At 39.8% G+C, this 23,998-nt stretch overlaps 1 protein-coding gene and 1 pseudogene across 9 annotated transcripts in view; one reads left to right on the forward strand and one right to left on the reverse strand.

The window, feature by feature from the left end:
- TMEM135 (transmembrane protein 135) overlaps window positions 1-23,998 on the reverse strand; it is a 300,801-nt gene that overhangs the window by 91,139 nt on the left and 185,664 nt on the right. The window lies entirely within an intron of this gene.
- Window positions 1,558-2,271, forward strand: LOC308257743 (iron-sulfur cluster assembly 1 homolog, mitochondrial-like; annotated as a pseudogene). Its single transcript has 2 exons — window positions 1,558-1,569; window positions 1,915-2,271. The product of its transcript is annotated as an iron-sulfur cluster assembly 1 homolog, mitochondrial-like (transcript).

Genomic DNA, 23,998 nt, shown 5'->3' on the forward strand with positions numbered 1-23,998 from the left:
AATATATTTAAATGCCTTAAATTTGTTACCCACAAGTTGTCTTCATTTTAAAGAAAAACTCAGGCAACCCTATGTAGTTTCTTTTTAAGTTAAATTTTCTTATTGTTTTTAAAAACCCACTTAAAAGAATAAATCACTTTTTAAAATTAATTTTCCTTATCCATTTTCAAATGTTGAAGTTCACCTTAAATATGTTATAATTAAGTAATTAAAATTTGATCAACTATACATTTTTATTGACACCTACTTATAAAAATATAAAAAAGATTGACATGGAATTAATTTCATTAATTATTATTATTTCAATATATTTTTTATTGTTGATAGTATTACAGATATCTCCCACCCCCCCTTAACCCCCCTCTTCTCAGCTCCTACCCACTGCCCCAGGTGTTCACCACCCTGTTGCCCACATCCATGGGCTATGCATATAAGTATATAAGTCCTTTGGTTTATCTCTTCTCGTTCTCCCAACCTCACATCGAGGTATGCCAGTCTGTTCCATGCCTCCATGGTTTGGGTCTTATTTTGTTGGTCAGTTCATTTTGTACATAAATTCCTCAAATAAGTTTGATCATGTAATATTTGTCTTTCTCAGATTGGCCTCTTTCACTTAGCATAATACTCTCCAGGTCCATCCATGCTGTTCCAAAGGGTAAGAGATCCCTCCATTTTTTTTTTAATCTTCAGTTTCCTAATCACATATGTATATCCCAACAGATTAACTCAGTCAGTTGGATTTACTACTCAGAATCTGTAATGTGTGACTAAAATAAATTACATTGTTTACATACACACAACAGGTTTTTCCTCTTACGTCTACTATTGTTTGAAAACAAAACAGACTGAGAGATTTCAGTTTCAGCCTGCACATGGCACTTAATAAGAGAAAACAAGATAACTAATATTATGTTCCTATTTTAAGAAAACGCACATACAAAAATCTGAAGTTGGAATAGCAGCAAATTAAGAAATTTGGGGAAGATTATTTTGTTAGCTTCATGAACACATTATAAATCTACAAAATAATTTCCAATTGGATTCTTTAAATAGTGAATTCTCCCAGTGCATTAAACATATTACTTTTGATTCTGGTAAATATTTCACAGTACATTTATTTCCTACAGAATGGAACACTGTTTGTTCTCAAGAACCTCAGGAAAGCTGCTGAAGCAGGCAGCAGTTATGGGTAATCAAGTGTGATTGTTAAGTCCCCAGATGAATACTGTGTACTTTTTCCTGGTGTGGCCTAAACAGAAACTGGAAACATTTGGATTCAAACTTATAGTAACAACTCCAATAGAATCAGATTTCTCCTTAAACTTGGAGAGATTCGAACTAGTTTGCTTTAAAATCCAAACTAAGGAAGGTCATGCTCCAAGCTGTCTTCAATTGCTAAGGAACCAAGAGCTACCTTCCGACTGTGTCTAAGAGAAATGTTAATTAGGATGAAATTCTGTCTCAAAATGAAGGAATAGCAATACCAGTCAAACTGGAAATGTCATGTGTTTAGACTTGACAAATTAACCATAGGCAAAAACCAAATTTAAGATCGAAATGGTGTTTTATGTAAATCTAAGAAAAAGCTTAGCAAGTTTTTAAGATGGGATTGCTATGGGCAACAATTATTTACATTAAACGAAATTATAACCACAATACTGAACTAATCTATTTTTTAAGTCCTCAAGACTGGCAAGTATTTTCACGTTTCCCCTTTCTATAATGGTGGCAAAAAGGCTTAAAAACAAATGTTTTCAATTATATAGAATCTCTGAATCAACATAAATTTGTTTTCAAATGCATGTTGGTATCTATGTCATTAAAATAATATGGCGGTGCCAATGTGGCCACGTGCCTATTGGGAAAGGCTGTGGCGGTGGAGCTCCCACCCGTGGCACCCGTGTGCCCTGACAGGAGAATGTCGCTTCCTTCGTCTGGGCCACTGTCCGGGCTATGAGCAAGAGGAAGCTGCAGCCCACCAGGGCCGCCTTCACCCTGACACCTTCAGCAGGAAACAAGATAAAACACTTCTTAGTTGGTGTTGAACCAGGAGTTGTAATGGCCTTTCTTATGCTCTAGAATACACGAAGACAGAGGAGATTCTGATGAAGTTGTTCAAGGTGGAGTCAGAGGGCTCATGGGAAAGGAAGCACAGCTAACACTGTAGGAACAGAAATGGACTACGTCGAAGACAGATTACCCAGTGCATTTGTGTTCAATAAGCCAAACATCAAAGGAGCGTGTGGCTGTGGAGAAAGTGCTAATGTTTGACTCCTCAGGACTGCTCTGGCTGTGAGCTCCAGGACAGCTATGGAAGCCCCGGGCTTACTGAAGAAATCATGTGACTGTCATGTACTTAAGGTTTATAATGCATGGCTGCCTAATGAGACAGTAAAGCGATGCACTTTGAAAATGAAGTATTAGATTTCAGAAGGGATATCTGTAATCTTTTTAGGGGACAGAATGTGAGAAGCCATCACTCTTTTGGGGTGACTTTTTGCTCTGGAAAGAAAAAAAAGCCTACCCTGCACTTAACTCTCTTGCATCCTTTCTGTTAGAACCAGTTTCATGGAAGGTGCCTGCCTAGGAGGAGGATTTCTGGAAACACCTTCTTAATAGGTCTGCACCCTTTAGATTTGTGCATCTCCAGACCAGACTGATGGTTCTTAAAATTCAGAGGCCGAAGTCCTAACTTCTGGGTTGACAGGGCATTGCATTGTTTTTCTACACAAGCTTGGCAGGGCCTTTCTACAGTCTTATCCAAAATTTCATGTCAGATGCCTCATTTGCTCACCCCTTAGCAACATCAGCCATTAGATGAAAGTATCAAAGATTTCCTTGAACTGTGTTGTCGACCAGTTTTGAGTGATGGCACAGAAAGGTAAGAAATATTTTGACCACCCCACCATTTTTCATCCATTTCTTTTGCCACCCTAAACATCTGCTCAAGGTGGGATCTCAGGCCAACTTAGGTGCCCTTTATTTGAAAGGGCTCTTACAAGCCACTAGCTCACCCCCTCAATTCTATGTATGCGGAAGCAAAACCCCAGGGAAATAGAAGGGCTTATGCCTACCCACACACCTGCAGAGCGGGGCCTGCTCACACCTCCCCTTCAGTGTAGGTGACACCAGTCAGGCGCTCAGACGCCGGCAGTGAAGGTAAATGGTTGGTTTGGCTTCTCTATCTGACTGACACTTCAATAAGATTTCTGTGTAATTTGATGGAGGTCGTATTTTTATTCTGAGTTAGAAGAACCTTATTTTAAAACCTATTTATATGAATTGCCATGTTGTTTCTTTTAAACTATGAAGCAGTGATTTATACCAGCAGGGAAGACACTGTGGCAACCCAGAAGCACCCTTTTGGAATGCAGTAGTGAGAACATATTACTCAAAGACTTCCCAAATATTCCCAATAGGAATACACTTTCTGGATCTGAAGTCCAACTGCTAAAATTTTTAAATCTAATATTTTAACCTAACATTTTATCACCAATTTTTCTTTTTTAAATATATTTTATTGATTTTTTACAGAGCGGAAGGGAGAGGGGGGATAGAGAGTTAGAAACATCAATGAGAGAGAAACATCGATCAGCTGCCTCTTGCACGCCCCCCACTGGGGATGTGCCCGCAACTAAGGTACATGCCCTTGACCGGAATCGAACCTGGGACCCTTGAGTCCGCAGGCCAACGCTCTATCCACTGAGCCAAACCAGTTTTGGCACCAATTTTTCTTTTTAACAGTGTTCCTTTCGTCATTTAACTATTGATTTTCCTGGGTTTGACGTATTGTTTATGACATGACATATATGCTTTATTAAGCCAATTCTTATGAATAGAAACAGTTGAATTCCTTGATGTTTGTCTCATTTACTAAAGTCCTTGTCCCTGTCACAAAACCTAGAACAGCTCATGCATTCGTATTAATATAATTGTCAACCCACTTATAATTTATACAATACTGAATATATATAGTGACTGAGTTGTCAATTTAAAAAATGTGGCCTCTTTGTGATCATAAATAATAATAAGATGGCATCTGGCTTTCCTAGTGAATAAAATGGCAGCTATTTGAAACTCTAATATCAGGAGATACTTTCTCATAAATTGAGCTTATTTTACATCAAAGTTCAAATCTAAAATAAATAAAATATGCATCTACATGTAATGAAGCAAAAGCATCATTTGGAAAACTATTTTCTAATTAACTGAGGACTACAGAATAACCCAACTCTACAAGAAAAGCACCCATTTCAAATACTTCACCTTACTTTATTCATTGCAAAGATGATGACTTAATTTGTGGTATGTATAACAGAAATTGGGCAAGTTAACATATATTGGAATCTTGCTGGCCTGTAAATGGTATTCGAAAAATGGAATATTGGAACTCAAGTAACCTGAGATTTATATTTTACAGATTAAGAAACCAAGGCCCAAGGAAATCAAGTGATCTGCCAGAAAACAGAGTTTGGTTTCAGACATCCTTACACAATAGTAAAATCATTTTACATTCCAGTCGTCTAACTGCCCACTGAGGGCTCACTGTGGAGAGAAAATACTACAGAGAAGTAGGGGATCCTGGGTAGTAAAATAGAAACCACATTTCACCTGAATGAAGAGAGAGAGCTATGCTCTTCCAACTGACATTACACAAAGACTTTACCAGGGACCTAAGGGTATGGGTAGTGTTAAAGGCTCCAATTTCTCACTTCCACCCATGTTCCTATCTAACCATGATGAGCCTGAAAGTGTGCTCTGGTCAGAAATCCGTGCAGGCTTCCCTCCTCCTCACAAGGGCTATTTTTCACATTAGTCCCTGAAGAATTTCCTGGACAATCAGAAGGTCTACCCTTGGTATTAATTTGCCACCTTTAGGAACTTACAATTTAAAAGCACCTCAATTCCAGACATGAACACAAAAAAACAGTACTGAACTGAAGCTTCACTGTGTTTTATATTATACAACAAGCAAGAAATTTAACTTCTGGCCCTAGCAGGTTTGGCTCGGTGGATAGAGCGTCAGCCTGCGGACTGGGGGGGTCCCAGGTTCGATTCTAGTCAGGGGCACATGCCTAGGTTGCGGGCTCAGTCCCCAGTGAGGGGCGTGCAGGTGGCAGCTGATTGGTGATTCTCTCTCATCATTGATGTTTCTATCTCTCTCTCCCTCTTCCTTCCTCTCTGAAATCAATAAAAAATATTTTTTTAAAAAAGATACAGTTTAAAAAAAAAGAAATTTAACTTCTGAAAGAAATTCATGAGGTTACCTTTCCCTTATCTGTCTCTCTGACTCATTACTTTCAGACACATTTTACGTCTCCTCACCTCATCCTTGCTCATCCTGGTCCTTCCATATGCAATGGCCTCTTCACCTACCCTTATTTTCCAAGAGAATTCCTGCCAACTCATCAGGAATGGCAATTTCTCTCACAATTAGATGTGACTGTCTCTTTCTGAGACTTTGTTCTTTGTAGGGGGGAAGGAGAGGCTTTTAATTGACTCTGGCTAATATCATAGTAATATCCATAGTTATCTAATCCACTCTACTTAATTTAGGGTATCTTATGACATTTTGTGTGTCCATATCTCAGGATCAAAGGAGCAAATGATATGGCGTTTACTTCTTTAATAATGAGGCTGGGAAACATTCTGCATTTTGTTGTCATGGCATTGACTGAGTAATTAAGATATCCAGGAATATAATTTAATGGGCTGTATCAATTAGGACAGGCTAGACCAGTAAGTCTCAAAGTGTGGCCCCTGGAACAGCATCAACATCAGATGGTAATTTGTCAAAAATATGAATTCTTGATCCCCACCCAGACCTACTATATTTAAAAACTCTAAGAGTGGGGTCCAACATGCCACAAAATCTCCACATGACTCCTATGTCCACTCTCATTTGAGAACAACTGGGCTAGGTTATGATGCATTGGTAAAATTTCAATGATTTCAACAACAAAATTTTATTTCTTGCTCATGCTACATGTCAAACAAGGGTTGGCTATGGCTCAACTACATGTCATTTTTATTTTGGACCTAAGGATTATGAAGAAGCATCTATTCAGTTTGATTGATTGTTAGAGAGATTTAAAAAAAGGAGAATATAGGACACTAGGTTTTGACTCAAAGCTTCAGCTCAAAAGTAAACATACATCATTTCCACTCATATTTAATTAGCCAAAGCAAATCCAAGGCCAGGCATGATGTCAATAGGGCAGGGAAGTATATAATGCTTCCCCAGGGAAGAAAAGCAAAGCTTTTGAACAATAACATAGTCTACACTCAGGCCAAGCATATTATTGTTGACAATCAATTGTATTATATTTAATTGTTTATTACATTTAAGGAAAGTCAAAGCACAATGCCCCTTTTCCTCTCAAATCCTAACATCATTTAATCTTTTTTACAATAACTTCAATAATTCATTTTAAGTGTGATAATCTTAAAAATCTTTGCAACTGGTTTCAGAAATAGGCTTGTCCTACAACATATTATTAACATTTTACATGTATGCATAAACACCTGTGTATTCTGAGTTTTTTTAATTACTAAAGCATTCATAAATTTTGCATTGTTCAATTACATATCCCAAGTGCCTACATCAATGCAAAGCACATGAGTCACTCAGTAAGAAATTTTTATCTGTGTGATAATTCAAAACAGTATATTCTATAGTAATTATATTTCCAATTGGACCAGATATGAAACAATTTAAAAATCTTTACAAATGTACTGAGAAAAACCAGGCTTTTTTCTAAAACACATTTGTCATTACCAAAAATACATCTTGAAATAAAAATAATAAAAACCCCATGCTGCACAGATAATGCAGATAGTTCCAGTTATCTGGTCAATGGACAAAAATAAGGCACTTAAGGTCTTCCACTCCAATATTTTGTTCATTTCTTACTGCTATGATTTCATATTCATTTCTTCTTGTTGGATGACTAAACTGGGATGATGATAGAGATGGTAAGCTGGCATTTACTCAGCCTGGCCCTGCTCAGCCTTGAGAACCGACAAATTCTCAGCTGGTGGATCAGCTGCTTTTGTCTCTTTGCCATCTTGTGGTTTAGAGTTTTCTGGGCATCTCATCAGTAATTGAAGTTGCAGCGTTATGGTACCAACACTGAGGTGGCTGCTGACCTTGGGTCTCATCTCCTTGATTTTCCTTGTCTTCTTCATTGCTGTCCTCTCCAGGCTCTTTGGTGAGGAGGATCTCTGTAGAATCGTGGTCTATACCCCAATACACATCTGTCTCACTGGTCTACCTTGTTCTCCTGCATATATACTGCTGCACTGGAACTCCACGAGGGCCCTTAACATTTGCTGCCTCTACCCCCTTTTCTCCTTCAACAACATCAAAATCCACAGTCTCTCCATCTCCTATATAGGAAGGTACTTCCTGGGGTTATTCTTCTTTATGGAAGTCTGCTGTGCAAATACATCTTCCTTGGTGACATTCCTGTTGTTGAAACCATATCCATTTCTTACACTGAACCATTTTACTGTTTCCAAAACCTCCCTTGGAATGACTTTCTTGTCCCCTCTGGCCTCTCCCTGCGCCGCTTGTCTGTGGTGCCAGGCTTGGTGTTGGCAGCGCTAAGGGTGGGGCAGCGGGAGGCTCAGGGTCCTGGCCTGATGCTCAGGTTGCGGTGATGGTGACTGGAGCTGGCTGCGGTAGCTGTGGTTCCTCCGGGGATGTGATGGCCAGTGGTGGCAGCAGTGGACTGCTCAGGATTCCCTGGGGTCTAATCTCCCCTGCTCCCACTATAGATTGAAGTCTGATGTTCTTTTTTAAAGATGGGCAAAAATAATGCATGGGTGCAATCTAAGTAGTCCTAATTACATTTTAATCCCCTCCTTGCATGCCACCCTAGCTACTAATTTCATATTTCCTTTGCATATGTAAATTAAAATGATGCTGAGTCAAACACATATTATTTAGAAATGCAAAAGCTAATATTTTTCAGTGCTACATGACTAGGGGTCCCTATAGAGATTGGCAGCAGGGAAAAGTGGGTGGAAAACTTTAAAATCCAAACTAGCTTGGCTTTTCTCACTCTGAGACTCCAACGTGGTGAAAAATTCTTGCAAGTTTGTATGTGTAGGCTATGTTCTAGGTTTTCAGTATCCTGCAAGACAAATACTTAATACACAGAGTGATGTCTTGTTCTATTTTCTTTTTGGCAATAGTGTGTTACAACTGAACATTCTTAGAGTGAGCCCAGCGGCCATGTGGTCACCCAAAAGCCAAGGGGCTGACAGGCAGGCAAGCCTTGCCTCAAGGAGCCTGTCATGGTTGCTAGCATTTAAATGTAGGAATTTACTTCTGACTTCAGGCCATGCCTTATTCTGCATCCCATTTTTTGTAGAAAGAAAGGAAGGGAATTCAAGCATCAGGGTCAAAATTTCAAGAGGCTAAAAGAGGAAGGAGAGTTAAGTGAAAATATAAAAGACAACCATAAGGCAGGGTAGAAGAAAATAACATTCTTCTTTTTCATTTGAAATAAAATTACCCAATGTAATAGTAGCACTTCACATATTTTTTTTAATAGAAAAGTATAGGGGCCTGAACATGGAGACAAGAGCGTCTCAAATATTCATTCACTTAAAACGAGAAACAAAGGTGAGATTAAAGGTTATTTTTGCTCTAGAAACACAGCAGATGCCTCTTAGAACTCCTTTGGGGGGGCGGAAAAGATTTCTTTAGAAACCAGTGCACTTACAAATCATCCTATATAATAAAGAGGTAATATGCAAATTGACCATCACACCCTCGCATGCAAGATGTCCACCTCAAGGTGGTCACAAGATGGCCGCCCCCATGTGTTCACAAGATGGCCACCCCCATGTGGTCACAAGATGGCCATGCCCATGTCATCACAAGATGGCCGCCCCCATGTCATCACAAGATGGCCGTCTCAAGATGGCCGGCCGGGGAGGGCAGTTGTGGGGACCAGGCCAGCAGGGGAGGGCAGTTGGGGCAACCGGGCCGGCAGGGGAGGGCAGTTGGGGGTGATCGGGCTGACAGGGGAGAGCAGTTGGGGGCGACAGGGCCGGCAGGGGAGGGCAGTTGGGGATGACCAACCTAGCAGGGGAGGGCAGTTGGGGGTGATCGGGCCGGCAGGGAAGGGCAGTTGGGGGTGACCGGGCTGACAGGGGAGAGCAGTTGGGGGCGACAGGGCCGGCAGGGGAGGGCAGTTGGGGGCTACCGGGCCGGCAGGGGAGGGCAGTTGGGGGCGATCGGGCCGGCAGGGGAGGGCAGTTGGGGGCAACCAGGCTGGCAGGAGAGCAGTTGGGGGCGACAGGGCCGACAGGGTAGGGCAGTTGGGGGTGACCGGGCCGGTAGGGGAGGGCAGTTGGGGGCGATCGGGCTGGCAGGGGAGCAGTTAGGTGTCAATCAGGCTGGCAGAGGAGTGGTTAGGGGGCGATCAGGCTGGCAGGCAGAAGTGGTTAGGGGCAATCAGGCAGGCAGGCAGGCATGCGAGCGGTTAGGAGTCAGCAGTCCCAGATTATGAGAGGGATCCCAGATTGGAGAGAGTACAGGCTGGGCTGTGGGACACCCCCCTCCCCAGTGCACAAATTTCATGTACCGGGCCTCTAGTATTTTATAAATGTCTTGTCTAGCTTTCTTTAATATGAAGATGTACAGTTGAAAATACGTATTTACCTCTAAGGAGTTCACTCACTCCTGCTATTAGGTCTACAGGATAGAATACTTGCCACAAGACTTCTAAAGCACAAGATATTTAACACAGTTTGGCCAGAAAGTCAGAAGGTAGGAATGCACTGATGGAATGTGAGACAGACATGTAAGGGGTAGAGCATTAGGGAGCTAATAGGCAGACAAATGTAGACAGGGAGGAAAGCTTCCAGGGAAGTAGGCAAAGATTGTTAAAAATCACACTTGTGAAGACATTTCAAATAAGTCTGGATTAAACTCTGAAAGTCTCAGCATAATTCACAAATTTACAAGTACCATTTTAACTCTGCCTACCAGTAAGGGGAGTAGCTACTGGCTGAAGAGCCAGAGCTGGGCCCCAGGGAATGTGGTAAAGAACGTCAGACATTGAATGGTTGCATTTTTAGTGTTCTGCAGCTTCAGACCTGAAAGTTCTGTTGACATTTCCAGCTTGGGATGGGAAGGCTTCCTGAATTACTGCATCCACACCTTCCACCCACTCTAAAGACTGGTCTAGAAACCTGTTTCCCCAAACAGTAAAAACTACATTTCATCAATCTCATTAAGCTGATGTCCTTTTAAAAAAACACTCAAGTTTCATTTACTTTGCTAGTACACTTAAGACCAACTCTATCTACATCATTAGCACAGAACTCAAATGTCCAAAGTAAAGAGTACTTACCAAACAATGGTCTTGGGGGGAAATGCAGATAAACAATGAGGGAGGGACCTGCATAACCTAAAAGCAAGTTACTTAATATGCCTGGCCTTCAGTTTCTTCCTCTAAAATAAAGGTGGGGGGGGGGGAGGGAGGGAATAAAACTCACCCTTAAAGCTTGTGATGAGCATAAACTGAGGTAACATGCAATAATCTATCAAGAGCAATGCCTGGAACATGACAAATATTCAATATCTGTCCATTCCTTTCTTGCTTTCTCTCAGGTCTTGATTTCTACAATTTGTGGTATTCCCCCTCCTCCTGCGTTGGTGTTTGGAACTCTTTTTTTTAATCTATGATCTCAGGTTTTTTAAATCTACATGCAAATTCCAAGTCATGATGTCCAATTTGTGAGCAATATAATGTAAGATATTTTTTCTATTTTTTTACAGCCATAGTCTGTTAGAAAGATTAAAGATCGATAGACCTAAAAATATCAATGGATGAGAGAAAGAGAAGATCTAAAATGATAATAAAAATAAACAACAAGGAATGAATGATACTAGAAAAGGATAGTGCCCTTGACATCAAATACTACTGAAGAAGGTTGAAAAGAAAAGGCCTCAGAAGAATGACATGGGTAGGTAATAACGATATTTATATGGTGTTTATTTGATCCTTACAACATCAATTTTACAGATAAAAAGACTGAAATTTAGGAAGATAATGTTTTGCCCAGGATTTCTCAGCTAAACTATTAGAAGAGGAAGCAGAGTTAGAATCTAAGACGTTTCACTCTAAAGTCTTTATTCTTCCTACTGCACCATTTGAGACCTAATGAGAACAAAACTCACACTATAAGGGCCAAAGCCTTGGACAGAATAAATGGAATCACTGAGATAAAATTAATAAACTTAAGGTTTTTAATAATAAAAGGATAAAGCAGGATAATTGCTATACCAAGTAGAAAAGTCCAACATCAGAAATGATAAGACCTAAGCATAATGAAAGGTTTAAAAGACAATTTTTTTCAAAACAAAGGTAGTTTGGTTCATGCCCAGATGAACAGAAAGGATTCTCCATGAGCCCTACATTCCAAAAGAACACAATGTAAAAATCCACCACAGAGACCACAATATCATAACCATCAAGAACAAAATAATGGTTCCAGAATTAATCAGAGCATCAGCCAGAATCATCACAATGCTGGGATCAGAGGATCCACAGAGATCATTTCTAATCTTGTATCTGCCAGAGCAGCACTGTCCAAAAGAAACATAATGCAATCTATAGATGTAATTTTAAATTTGCTAGCAGTCATTTTTAAAAAGTAAAGAGAAATATGTGAAATCAATTTCAATAGTATATTTCACTTAACCCAACACATCGAAGATATGATCATGTCAACAAATAATCAATATAAAAAGAATTATTAATAGTATACCTTTTTCTGTACTAAGTCTTCAAAATCTGCTGTACTTTATACTTAATGGCACACTAAATTTGGACGAGCCACATTTCAAGTGCTCAACAGCTGTATGTGGCCAGTGGCTACCATACCGAACAATGCAACTCTAGATAACTACAAAGGTAACTGCAACCAGTATATGCTAAGTCACTTTCTAAAGATTAAAATGAATAGGGTGGTAATAGAATGTGTAATACAACTTCCTTCTTTTCATTGTTATTAGAACCTCGAAAACCTCATAGAAATCCATAGGAAGTCAATGTAACCATACTGTAGCACTAGGGAGCTGGTGATGGATCAATTGAACCCAATAAGACTATGATTACAGACTTTTTTTTTTTTTTTTTTTTTTTTTTAGTGCTGGTGTATAATTTTCAAGGGGGCTTTTCTTCTAAGGATTATAGTCAAGAAGGAAGCAATCACAAATGACCTTTCTAAAGGAAAACTGATAGGTAACTTGATACAGCAAGTTTCATGAAAAGTACTTTATAACAGAGTTCTCAAAAGAGAAACAGAATTGAGATGTTTACAGATGTGTCTTTAGGTATAATTTTAATGAGAAAAACTGCAAGTTCCTCTAAAAAAAAAAAAAAAAACTTGTGAGAGAGTCAACAGAAATCTGTAGTCTAAAAATAATGATGGCTGATACCTTTCCAGAACATGTAATTTTATAGAACTTTTAAAATTTATAACATTAGGAAGAAGGCTATGAAACATAATTTTAGTAATAAACAGGAGTCTGACAAGCCACATAAGTCAAAACTAGATATAAAACTGCTTACACTTTGGTGAATAAAATAAAAAAGCAAGGATTCAGGGAAAGATACAGGGTATGACAAATCATACGGTAAGCATGAACAGAAGTCTGTCTCTCCACATTGGTAGAGCTTGTGACTTCTGAATCACAAGCATGAAGGAAATATTGTTTTGTTACATAGTAGGCAGGACTTTTCATAGAAACAGCCTACTGAATCCTATTCATTTGGCTACTTAAAATTCATTTGGCAACTCAAAATTCATTTGGCTACTTAAAATTAGAAAAATATAAATAACTTTTAAAACTCATATAATCCTTCCTTAAAACTAACCATTTAAAAATTTTTGGAGTCTATAATCCTACCAGTATAACAAATTTATTTTAGAATAGTAATTTTTAACATGAAAATCTAAGTAAAATTCTGAAAAATTCTTAGAAAAACAAAGATTTAAACTACTTAAGAAAGACAAGGATAGGCATCTTAACCAGAATTGTCTTTTCAATCTGGATGCCATCTGAAACCTAGACTTCGAAGACAAAAACCTCGAACAGCTGGAATCCAGCTTAGATACAGAAAATAAATCACTTCTGACTAAACTCCACTCTCAAAAGCTCTAATCAGGTTTCCATAAGCAATGAAACAAAACAAATAAAGAACATGAACAACATTAGTAAACTGGGTTTAACTAGTTGTGCAACAAGCATGAAATACAATAGCAAGGAAGAGACAGAAAAGAATTCTTTGTGAAATCCATGATTGTCCATTCAATATCTTCGACCCTTGAGGTCAGAATTTTGTTCCTAATATACTCTTGTAAAAAAGATACAGGAGGTTTTCTCATTCTAGTTCAAATCCTTAAATCATTTACTAGAAACTTGAGTCAGCTAAAAAGTGACAGATGACAGAGTGTGTATAATGAACAAGTCATGTAACTATTCATATTCAGACCATTTTTAAAGAGTAGGTACTTAATCTCCCCTGAAAGTAAAGGAGACTTACTTAGCTATCCTGTATTCCAGAACACAGTGTCTTACGGGGAAATAAGAATTCATCATGACATTTAGTTTCATGTATTATTTTTGAAATGTATATAATGCATAAAATTCTCTAATTTCATGAAAAGTTTTTATGTACCACCAAAAAAATCTTGAAATCCAAGCTGTGAATAAAACAAGAAATAAGCTTAAGTAACTATTTCAGGCTTACTATTTTCTTCAGCAGGAAGAAAAACTTTCCAAAGAAACATTTTTTTCCTTCAAAAAAACTTTGTTCTTTTTCTATGTAATGAAACTCCCACAACAATGTGAAATCAGATATACCAGGCCCTGCATTCTTCAAAATGCAGTGGACAAAGTGCTTCTCTCCTGTGAGAGAGGGAGAATTAGGAAGGGACTTCCTCCTGATCATATAGGACTTTCGCAGTTCAATAATCAATTCTTCCTACAAACCTAAAGAAATGAAACAGACAGATGGGAATCCCTTCCCCCACACAGGAACTAGAAGTTCACTTTTAAAATACTGTTTCTTATTGGCCTGTTAAAAGTATAACACATGTTATGTGAATACATAATTAGACGTCACTTATCACTTTAGGAAAGAGTTTTACTCTAATTGAAAATGACAGCAATTATGACTATTATCTTCACTGTATGCCATGAGGGACAAAATACCCCATTCTACTCTTTCTCAGTTCTTGTCTTCACCTGTCAGTTATTTAAATTCTCGGTTCAAAATGTGCTGATACAATCAGTGTAAAAGACCAGTCTGAAAAGATGTGGATACCAAGGATGGTGTCTCACAGACTGCAGATACCCACCCAGTATTCATTCTCCCTTTCTACTTTAGTAACAGAAACCCATTATCTAGTTAGGCATGCTGCTATCCAGAATTAAAAAAAAAACAAAAAACAAAAAAAACCCACAATTCCCAGCTCATTCTGAATAACAAGATGAGAACAGAAGTGTTGTGTGGAGCTTTGTCTAAAGAAAGCTAATTTTGTAAGACCGTCCCTTTTTCTTTTTCACCATTCGCCTTCCTTTTGGCCTGTAAAACAAATTCATTCAATGGCTGGAATTCCAGCAGCCATCGTGGTACAGGCAGTGATTGGTCAGGACACAATAACTGTGGAGGTCCCTTATCAGCCCTGGAGTGTCCTCCTTTATGTAAGAAATAAATTTCTCTCATGTTTAAGCCACTGTATTTTCCACCTTAAATACTGAACCCAATCCTAAGTAATCCATAGAGGCTGAGAAAATAAGAAACAATGTAAGAAAGGAAAAGGTTGTTTTTTTTACGAGTCATACTCTTCCTCACATCACATAAAGCAGTTTAGCACAATGGTTAAGAACATAGACTTTGTATCCAGACAACTGTGCCCAGGTCCTGGCTCTGCTACTTACCAACGAGTTAGTTAAGCCTCTCTATACCTAAGTTTACACATCTGTGAAAATGGGGTGGTGATAATGGTACTTACTACCCTCACAGGGTTGTTTTGAAGGTTAATTAACATATGTAAAATACTTAAACAGTGTTAGGCACAATATTAAGATACTAGAGGCCCAGTGCACGAAATTCATGCAGTGTGTGTGTGTGTGTGTGTGTGTGTGTGTGTGTGTGTGTCCCTCAGCCCAGCCTGCACCCTCTTGAATCTGGGATCCCTCTCACAATCCAGGACTGCTGGCTCCCAACCGCTCTCCTGCCTGCCTGATTGCCCCTAACTGCTTCTGCCTGCCAGCCTGATCACCCCCTAACCACTCCCCTGCCAGCCTTATCAACACCTAACTGCTTCCCAGCTGGCCCGATTGCCCCTAACTGCCCTCCCCTGCCGGCCTGGTCACCCCAACCTGCCCTCCCCTGCAGGCCTGTCCCTCCCAACTGTCCTCCCCTGCAGGCCCAGTCACCGCTACTGCCCTCCCTTCTGGCCTGGTTGCCCCCAACCTCCCTCCCCTGCAGGCCTGTTCGCCCCCCACTGCCCTCCCCTGTAGGGATGGTCACTTCCAACTGCCCTCCCCTGCAGGCCTGGTTGCCTCTACCTGCCCTCCCCTGCTGGCCATCTTGTGGACACATGGGGGCAGCCATCTTGTGTGTTGGAGTGACGGTCAATTTGCATATTACCTCTTTCTTAGATAGGATATATGTATACTAGAGACCCGATACACGAAAATTGTGCAGGGGTGGGTCCCCTCAGGCCAGCCTGTACCCTCTCCAATCCTGGACCCCTCGGGGGATGTCCGACTGCCGGTTTAGGCCCAATCCCCGGGATTGGGCCTAAACCGGCAGTCGGACATCCCTCTGGGACCGCTGGCTCCTAACTGCTCACCTGCCTGCCAGCCTGATCACCCCTAACTGCCCCCCCACCAGCCTGGTCGCCCCCAACTGCCCCCCCATGGCCTGGTCACCCCCAACTGCCCCCCTCACTGGCCTTGTCGCCCCCAACAGCGCCCCCCTGCCGGCCTGGTCGCCCCACGCAGCCTGCTGTTGAGTCGTTTGGTCGTCCCTCACTAACCCCCCTGCCGGCCTTGTCACCCCAGGCAACCTGCTGGTCATTACTGTTACTGTGATGGCAACCTGGACAATTTGCATATTCCTCTATTATTACATACATACATATATATATATCTCCTATATAATAAAAGCCTAATATGCTAAGTGTCCGGTCAGCCAGCTGGCCATTCAATGAATCAAAGCGTAATATGCTAATGATATGCTCAGGCTGCTCAACTGCTCAGTCAATTTGCATATTCCCTCTTTATTAGATAGGATATTTAAATGCTAAATGGATTTGAGAAAATTGCTCAACACACAGAGCTTTTCTCAAACATATACAAGGTCCAATAAAGGAATATGGGTGCAGCTAAAATATCTGTTTAATAAAAGGTACTTTATTCCACTAGGAAATTTAAACAAAATATTTCCAAGAAAGATCAATGACATTGTTCATTAAGAAAACAATTTGTATTTTGTTTTACCACTTTACAGATTAAATGAATCATTATTTTAAATAGAAAACAACTATTATATTATCTTGATAATTTATAAATATGATCATTAACTCAAAGGATATAAAACTTTGAAGCATTTTTTCTTTAAATCCTTACCCACGGATATTTTTTCCATTGAGAGAATGGAAGCAACAGAGTGTGTGTGTGGAGCAGGGGAGGGAAGATAGAGAAACATCGACGTGAAATCAAGATGAGAAAGACACATCTATTAGTTGCCTCCCCGACTCACTCCTACTAGGGAGCCTGCAACTGAGGTACATGCCCTTGATCAGGAATTGAACCCATAACCCTGCAGTCTGCAGGTCGATGCTCTAACCACTGAGCAATTGGCCAGGGAAACTTTGAAGCATTTTAAGCAGTACCTGACATTTACCAAGACTTAATTCTATCATGTACTTAATCAATCTATCACATTTACAAATAGAATTCTATAGTCCTTATACAGTAAATGTGTCAATAAATTTTAAAATTTTGAAATGATTGTTCACCCATAATTCTGATGTTTTCTCCCACTCACCTTAGTACTCTTGACTTCATCCCCTATTAATGCTCAGATTATTAAAATCCATCTGTAACATGTATTCTCCCTCCCAAACACCAATACACATGAAAATCAAAACATATGTGGACACAGTGTTTCAGTCAACCTTTTTTTAAAAAATATATTTATATATTTTTCTTGATTTCAGAGAGGGAGAGAGAGATAGAAGCATCAATAATGAGGGAGAATCATTGATCAGCTGCCCCCTGAATGCCCCCTACTGGGGATGGAGCCCACAAGCCAGACATGTGCCCTTGATCGGAATCGAACCTGGGACTCTTCCACTGAGCCAAACCAACTAGGGCTCAATCAACTTTTTATTGTTTCTCTCTCTCTCTCTCTCTCTCTCTCTCTCTCTCTATATATATATATATATATATATATATATATATATATATATATATATATATATCACATTTACTGAGTACACACTATCTGTTTTACCTTGTTCTATAATCCCAACCCTATCTGAAAATGGGTTTTTTGTTTACTTGTTTTTTGCCTGTTTGTCTCCAGTGAAAACTAGCTGTCCTTTAAAGACACATAAGCCCTGCAGCCATCTCAAACTAAGGTTTGGGCCACATTCTTCCTTGCTCGCTATTTCTAGCTTTATACAATTATCCCCAATTCTTTAGTAAGGATCTTGATCATTTGAGGCTCATGCCACTGTCATACCCCTCTCTTTGCCTCTTCATCACTGTGTATGCACTAATCTCTCTGACATTCTCCCTTATTCATCAAAGGCTTTGGAATTTAATTCACAGTCTTTCTTTCAATTCCAAATCCTTCCATTGTTTTGGGTGACTTCAAACATCCACATGTGTGATCCATGGAGTACTCCAGACTTCTCAATTCCAATGAATAACTCCACTTCACTTCAAACCATCTACTTCCACAGTTGCTGTTGTAATCCTGTCATCCTAACTGCTCTTGAATTGTTTATTCAAACAGTTCACCTTTCAACCACATTCTCCTTTACTTCTAATTCTGAGGATGACATACTCCCACCAGGAAGGTTCTCTGGCCTCTTTAGAGACTTCCAATTCATTAGCTTCGTATTTCTTCCTATCTATCAATGCTTTCTTTCTTCACTATTCTTCTTATCCAGCTTCAATTAAATAACCCTAGAAAACACTCTATTCCTAAGCTCCTTTCCCATTGAGTCCTTGCATCACCTCCACGGGCAAAACTGCAACCCTGTATGAAACTACTTTTTCCATATCTATAATGAAGTAAGTGTGTGCTATGAGGGAAAACTACACAACAAAATATGATCACCAAGCTCAAATGGATCCTGAACACAGCCTGGCAATCCTACCATTTTACTCTGATCTATACAAAACAAATATTTCAAATGCTCCGAATTGTTCAGGCCTTTGACTTTCTATCCTTAGTTACATCAAAGAGCCTACCTTTATTGAAAATCATAGATACTAACAGACATGACTTTCCAATAGGAAGTTAAGAAGACTCATGACTGCCCTGGCTGGTGTTGTACAATGGTTAGGGTGCCATCCTCTGCATTGAAGTGTCGAGTGTTCGATTCCCGGTCAGGGCACATATCTAGGTTGTGGGTTTGAGCCCCTGTCAGGGCATATGCATGAGGCAACCTATTGATTTTTCTCTCTCACAGGAATGTTCCTCTTTTTCTAGAATCAATGAAAAACATATCCTCGGGTGAAGATTTAAAAAAGAAGACCCATGAGTAATATCTTCTGCTTTGTACCATTTACTCTTTCTTCCCACCAATTAAATAGCAGTTAAAGCTATGAATGTGGGGTAAGTTGTTTACAAGGAGAATAAAGAGCCAAGAGGAGAGCCTAGAATCAATCTTTGAAGAATTCTAAAATTTGATGGCTGAGTAAAAGAGAATGAAGCTTCAAGTCAAACTACAAATTTTGCACTAAAAATAAGTCAGTTACATTGTGGGGTTTTTTTGTGTGTGTATGTGTATGGGTATTCACACATTTCAGCTACATTTTATGTGTGTGTACATATACTCACATATATGTACATACACACATATATATTTATACAAGAAAGTGGTTTGGAAGGCAAATATAACTCCAACCATATTAAACATTAGTCCTTTGATAGATGAAATTTAGCAATGTTATTATTACTGAGGTCCAAAGGAATCTTTTCCCCTGTGTAAATAAAATAATCTACATGACAGAATTTTACTAGCCAAGAATAGGGGGAGAAACATGAAATTATTACCCTTTGTAGACATAAAACTTTCTAGTTGGAACAAAGATAAGTCTTGCTCATCAAGAGCATATGTAGACTTAAGATCCTTAACTATAAACAGTAGGCTTCAGGCCTGGGTGGTCTGTGTTATGTCCAATAATATATAAATTGGCTTATCCTCAAAAAAATATTTCTTTTTTCATTACTTGAGTCATGGAAGAGATTCAATCTTTGTTCAGAAACAGAAAGGGTTTCAATACAACCTTTTAACTATAAGTCTATATATTCTATAAGTCTGTATAGTTCAGGATACTACTCCTCATTAAATGCATATAAAAAGATCTTAAATGATTTTCTCAGTATTTCCAGGAGTGCTCTTAAATAAACTGGAAACATGTTTAATGAGAAGTCCTCTCTGTGCATATAATGTGATCACTTATATTTTTGCATAGCGTTCAATAATAAGCTATGCCCAAGGGATGAAATAAACTACCAAATGCCCTATGCTCCTGTTCTTATGCCAGAGATAATTTATTACTGACTATTTGGCACACTATACAAGCCATCTGAAGAAAGTTTAATGTTTCTTTCATTTTCTTTAAGTATTATATCAAAATGAGAGCTAATTAGGCTAAATGCAACTTTAACAGAATATTTTAATAATTTATAAATGATGCATGACAATTATTTTCGAGAAGTCTTCAGATCCTTATCAAAAGTTGCTCTAAGTATATGGAAAAGTACTACTCAAATGAAAGGTAACATATTTTCTTTTTCTGGAAGACAAGGAGAAAACATCAAGGAGTAATACTCTTCATTTATGTACAATATGGCAAAATGGCTCCATGACACTATCCAAAGAATTGTTTTTCTCTTTCAGGATGAAAAGAGTTCAGTGTTCTTCACGCATGATAGAAACTTGGTCTGACTCAGGATTTGTTTCCATACCTCCTTAATGAGTTGGCCAGAAAATATTCTAAAGTCATAACAAAGACATATCATCAGAGTGTAAAGATTCCAAAACCATCATGACCAGATGTGCAGAACCAAAAATCTTGGCTTCTGTCTGGTCTATAAACTGAGCATTAAATATTATTTGTACTAGCTCTAAATTTTCTCATTCTAAAAGAGCTGATCTAAGTGTGAAACACTTTCTCTGTGGAAAGTTAATGAACATCATGAGGAAATGTTTTAGCTGCAACTGGCTGTTTTTCAGATACTGCATATGGACTCGGATGTTAGCTCAACTCCTATATAATTTGATTCTCAGAGCTCCAGTGGCTGAATACCAACAATGCTTTCACTCCCTAAACAATTAATATGATACTTTTCATTTTATTATCTAAACTAGAGGCCTGGTGCATGAAATTCGTGCATGGTAAGGGGGGAGGGAGTCCCTCAGCCCGGACTGCACCCTCTCCAATCCAGGACCCCTGTGGGATCAGGCCTAAACTGGCAGTCAGACATCCATCTTGCAACCTGGGACCGCTGGCTCCTAACCGTTCATCTGCTTGATTGCCCCTAACCACTCTGCCTGCCTGCCTGATCACCCCTAACCCCTCTGCATGCCTGCCTGATCACCCGTAACCGCTCTCCCCTGATGGCCTGATCACCCCTAACTGTTCTCCCCTGCTGACCTGATCACCCCTAACCACTCTCTCCTGCTGGCCTGATCACCCCTAACTGCTCTCCCCTACTGGCCTGATCACCCCTAACTGCCTCTGCCTTGGCCCCCGCCACCATGGCTTTGTCTGGAAAGACGTTTGGTCTATCTGGTCTAATTAGCATATTACCCTTTTATTAGTATAGACTAGAGGCCCGGTACACAAAATTCGTGCACTTGGGTGGGGTATTCCTCAGCCTGGCCTGTGCTCTCTTGCAGTCCGGGAGCACTTGGGGGATGTCCGACTGACGGCTTAGGCATGCTCCCCATGGTGAAGGGGCCTAAGCTGTCAGTCAGACATCCTTAGCACTGCAAAGGAGGCGGGAGAGGCTCCCGCCACCGCCGCCACGTCTGCCAGCCGTGAGCACAACTCAGGGCTTCTGGCTGAGCAGCGCTCCCCCTGTGTGAGTGCACTGACCACCAGGGTGCAGTTCCTGGGTTAAGCATCTGCCCCCTGGTGGTCAGTGTGCGTCATAGCGACTGGTTATTCTGCCGTTTGGTCAATTTGCATATTAGCCTTTTATTATATAGGATAGAAACTTTTACCTCAGATTCTTAAGTAATAGTGTAGTTTTTCTAATACCTGAGATTGTCACAAACACAATAGCCATCTTGTAACTGTAAAAATATTTACTACATTTGAATAAAATTGGTAGATAACAGCTATGTATCATTAATATTGAGGAGGATAAAATTTAGCTTGAATTTGAATCCAAAAATTACGCTATTAAGTATAAATAAATAGAAATCTAATATGTTAAGGGAAAATTGCACATTTTAAGAAAAATATGTAATTTTTTAAAAAGGGAACAATGAAAAATAAAGAACGCATGCTACTTTTAAATTATTCTAGTTACAATACAAAAAAACAAGGCTTTTTTTCCTTCTCTATCTTACAACATTAACAGAAGCATGAGCATGCAATACAGAAACCTTTCATGTACACGCAGTAGACTTTCAAGTTATTATCTAGACATTAGTAATTATTTTAGAAAACAAACATCTCATCATTGTTTTATAAAACAAACATCTCATCACTGTTTTATAAAACAAATATCTCATCAGCCCTTGGATCTGTGCATTCTGGAAGAGCATATGTTTTCTATTATAAATATCTTAAAGGTTGGCACTCTTTAATACTTATGTCACTCATACTCTTTACTCTGTTTTTTATTATACAAAATCCTAGTTTACAAAAAAATACCATGAAAACAATAACATAATTAAAATTTTATGTTTTTTTCAAGTGGATCAAAATTCTAGATAATTCACTGTCATTTTATATGTTACTTAAGGGTAGCATTAATTACCCAAGAAGTCAATGTTCTGATTATAAGACTGTCTCATTCACAGTATGGAATCCAATTTTTACATGGCATAAGATTCATGAAAAAGAATATAAGGCTACTCTACATAAAGTAAGACTAGTTCTAAAGCTAAACTAGAGTTTGTTTTAAACTTCTTTTACATTGACATTTACCACAAAAGATGTTTCAACTATGCATTACTAAATCTAAAAATTTTGTCACTTCTACAGAATCAATAATCAGTAAACAAAGTATCCTTACATAGATTAGGATAAACTTGCAATTGTGGCATTTTTTTAACCTCTGTTGCAATTTTTGCTGAATATTGACTCTTCACTCATGTGGCAACAATATTTAAGGAGCTCTGAACAAGGAACCAAGAATTTTCAAATGTAAGACAATGGACAAAGCAGGATCTGATATGAGAAATTTGCTTCATCAACAACTTTTTAAAAATGTTTTTATTGATTTTAGAGAAAGGGAGATGGGGAGGGATAGAGAAATAGAAATACAGATGAGAGAGAAACATTGATTGGCTGCCTCCTGCATGCCCCCTACTCGAAATCGAGCCCAAAACCCAACCCAGGCATGTGCCCTGACCGGGAATAAAAATGGTGACCTCTTGGTTCATGGGTTGATGCTTAACCACTGAGCCACCCGGGTGGGCCATCAACAACTTTTTATTATCAGATGAGCATGAGGTAAACAGCATTTTGACAACTAGTCTAATACTTATTCATATAAATGTCACTATGTGCAAAAAATCTCTGTAATATTAATTTTTGCAGAGTTTATATGCATAAATATGAACATGATAATTATACTGCTGAACAGGTAAAGAAGAAATACAATCTAATCTAATGACTGAGGACCTATACTGTAGAAGGACATGAGGAACTATTTTGATAAGGTACTTTGGTAAGCCTTTGGGATAAAAAAAGCTCATTCCCTGCAAGAAACTCAAAGTCTCCTGAGTTTTATGTACTACTGAGGAAAATAAAGGGATTTATAAAGGACTAGAGGCCTGGTGCACAAAATTCGTGCACAGGGGAGGGGGTGTCCCTCAGCCCAGCCTGCACGCTCTCTAATCTGGGACCCCTCGAGGGATGTGCGACTGCCCGTTTAACGGGCAGTCGGACATCCCTCTCACAATCCAGGACTGCTGGCTCCCAAATGCTCGCCTGCCTGCCTTCCTGATTGCCCCTAACCGCTTCTGCCTGCCAGCCTGATCACCCCCTAACCACTCTCCTGCCAGCCTGTATGCCCCTAACTGCCCTCCCCTGCAGGCCTGGTCACCCCTAACTTCCCTCCCCTGCAGGCCTGGTCCCCCCCAACTGCTCTCCCCTGCAGGCCTGGGTCCCTCCCAACTGCCTTTCCCTGCAGGCCTGGTCGCCCCCAACTTCCCTCCTCTGCTGGCTTGGTCACTCCTAACTGCTCTCCCCTGCTGGCCTGATTGCCCACAACTGCCCTCCCTTGCAGGCCTGGTCCCTCCCAACTGCCCTCCCCTGCTGGCCATCTTGTGGTGGCCATCTTGTGTCCACATGGGGGCAGGATCTTTGACCACATGGGGGCAGCCATCTTGTGTGTTGGAGTGATGGTCAATCTGCGTATTACTCTTTTATTAGATAGGATAGAGGCCTGGTGCACAGGTGGGGGCCAGCTGGTTTGCCCTTAAGGGTGTCCCGGTTCAGGGTGGGGGTTCCCTTGGGGTGTGGGGAGGCCTG

The sequence above is a fragment of the Plecotus auritus genome (genome assembly GCF_963455305.1).
Source record: "Plecotus auritus genome assembly, chromosome: 9".
Lineage (NCBI taxonomy): Eukaryota > Metazoa > Chordata > Mammalia > Chiroptera > Vespertilionidae > Plecotus > Plecotus auritus.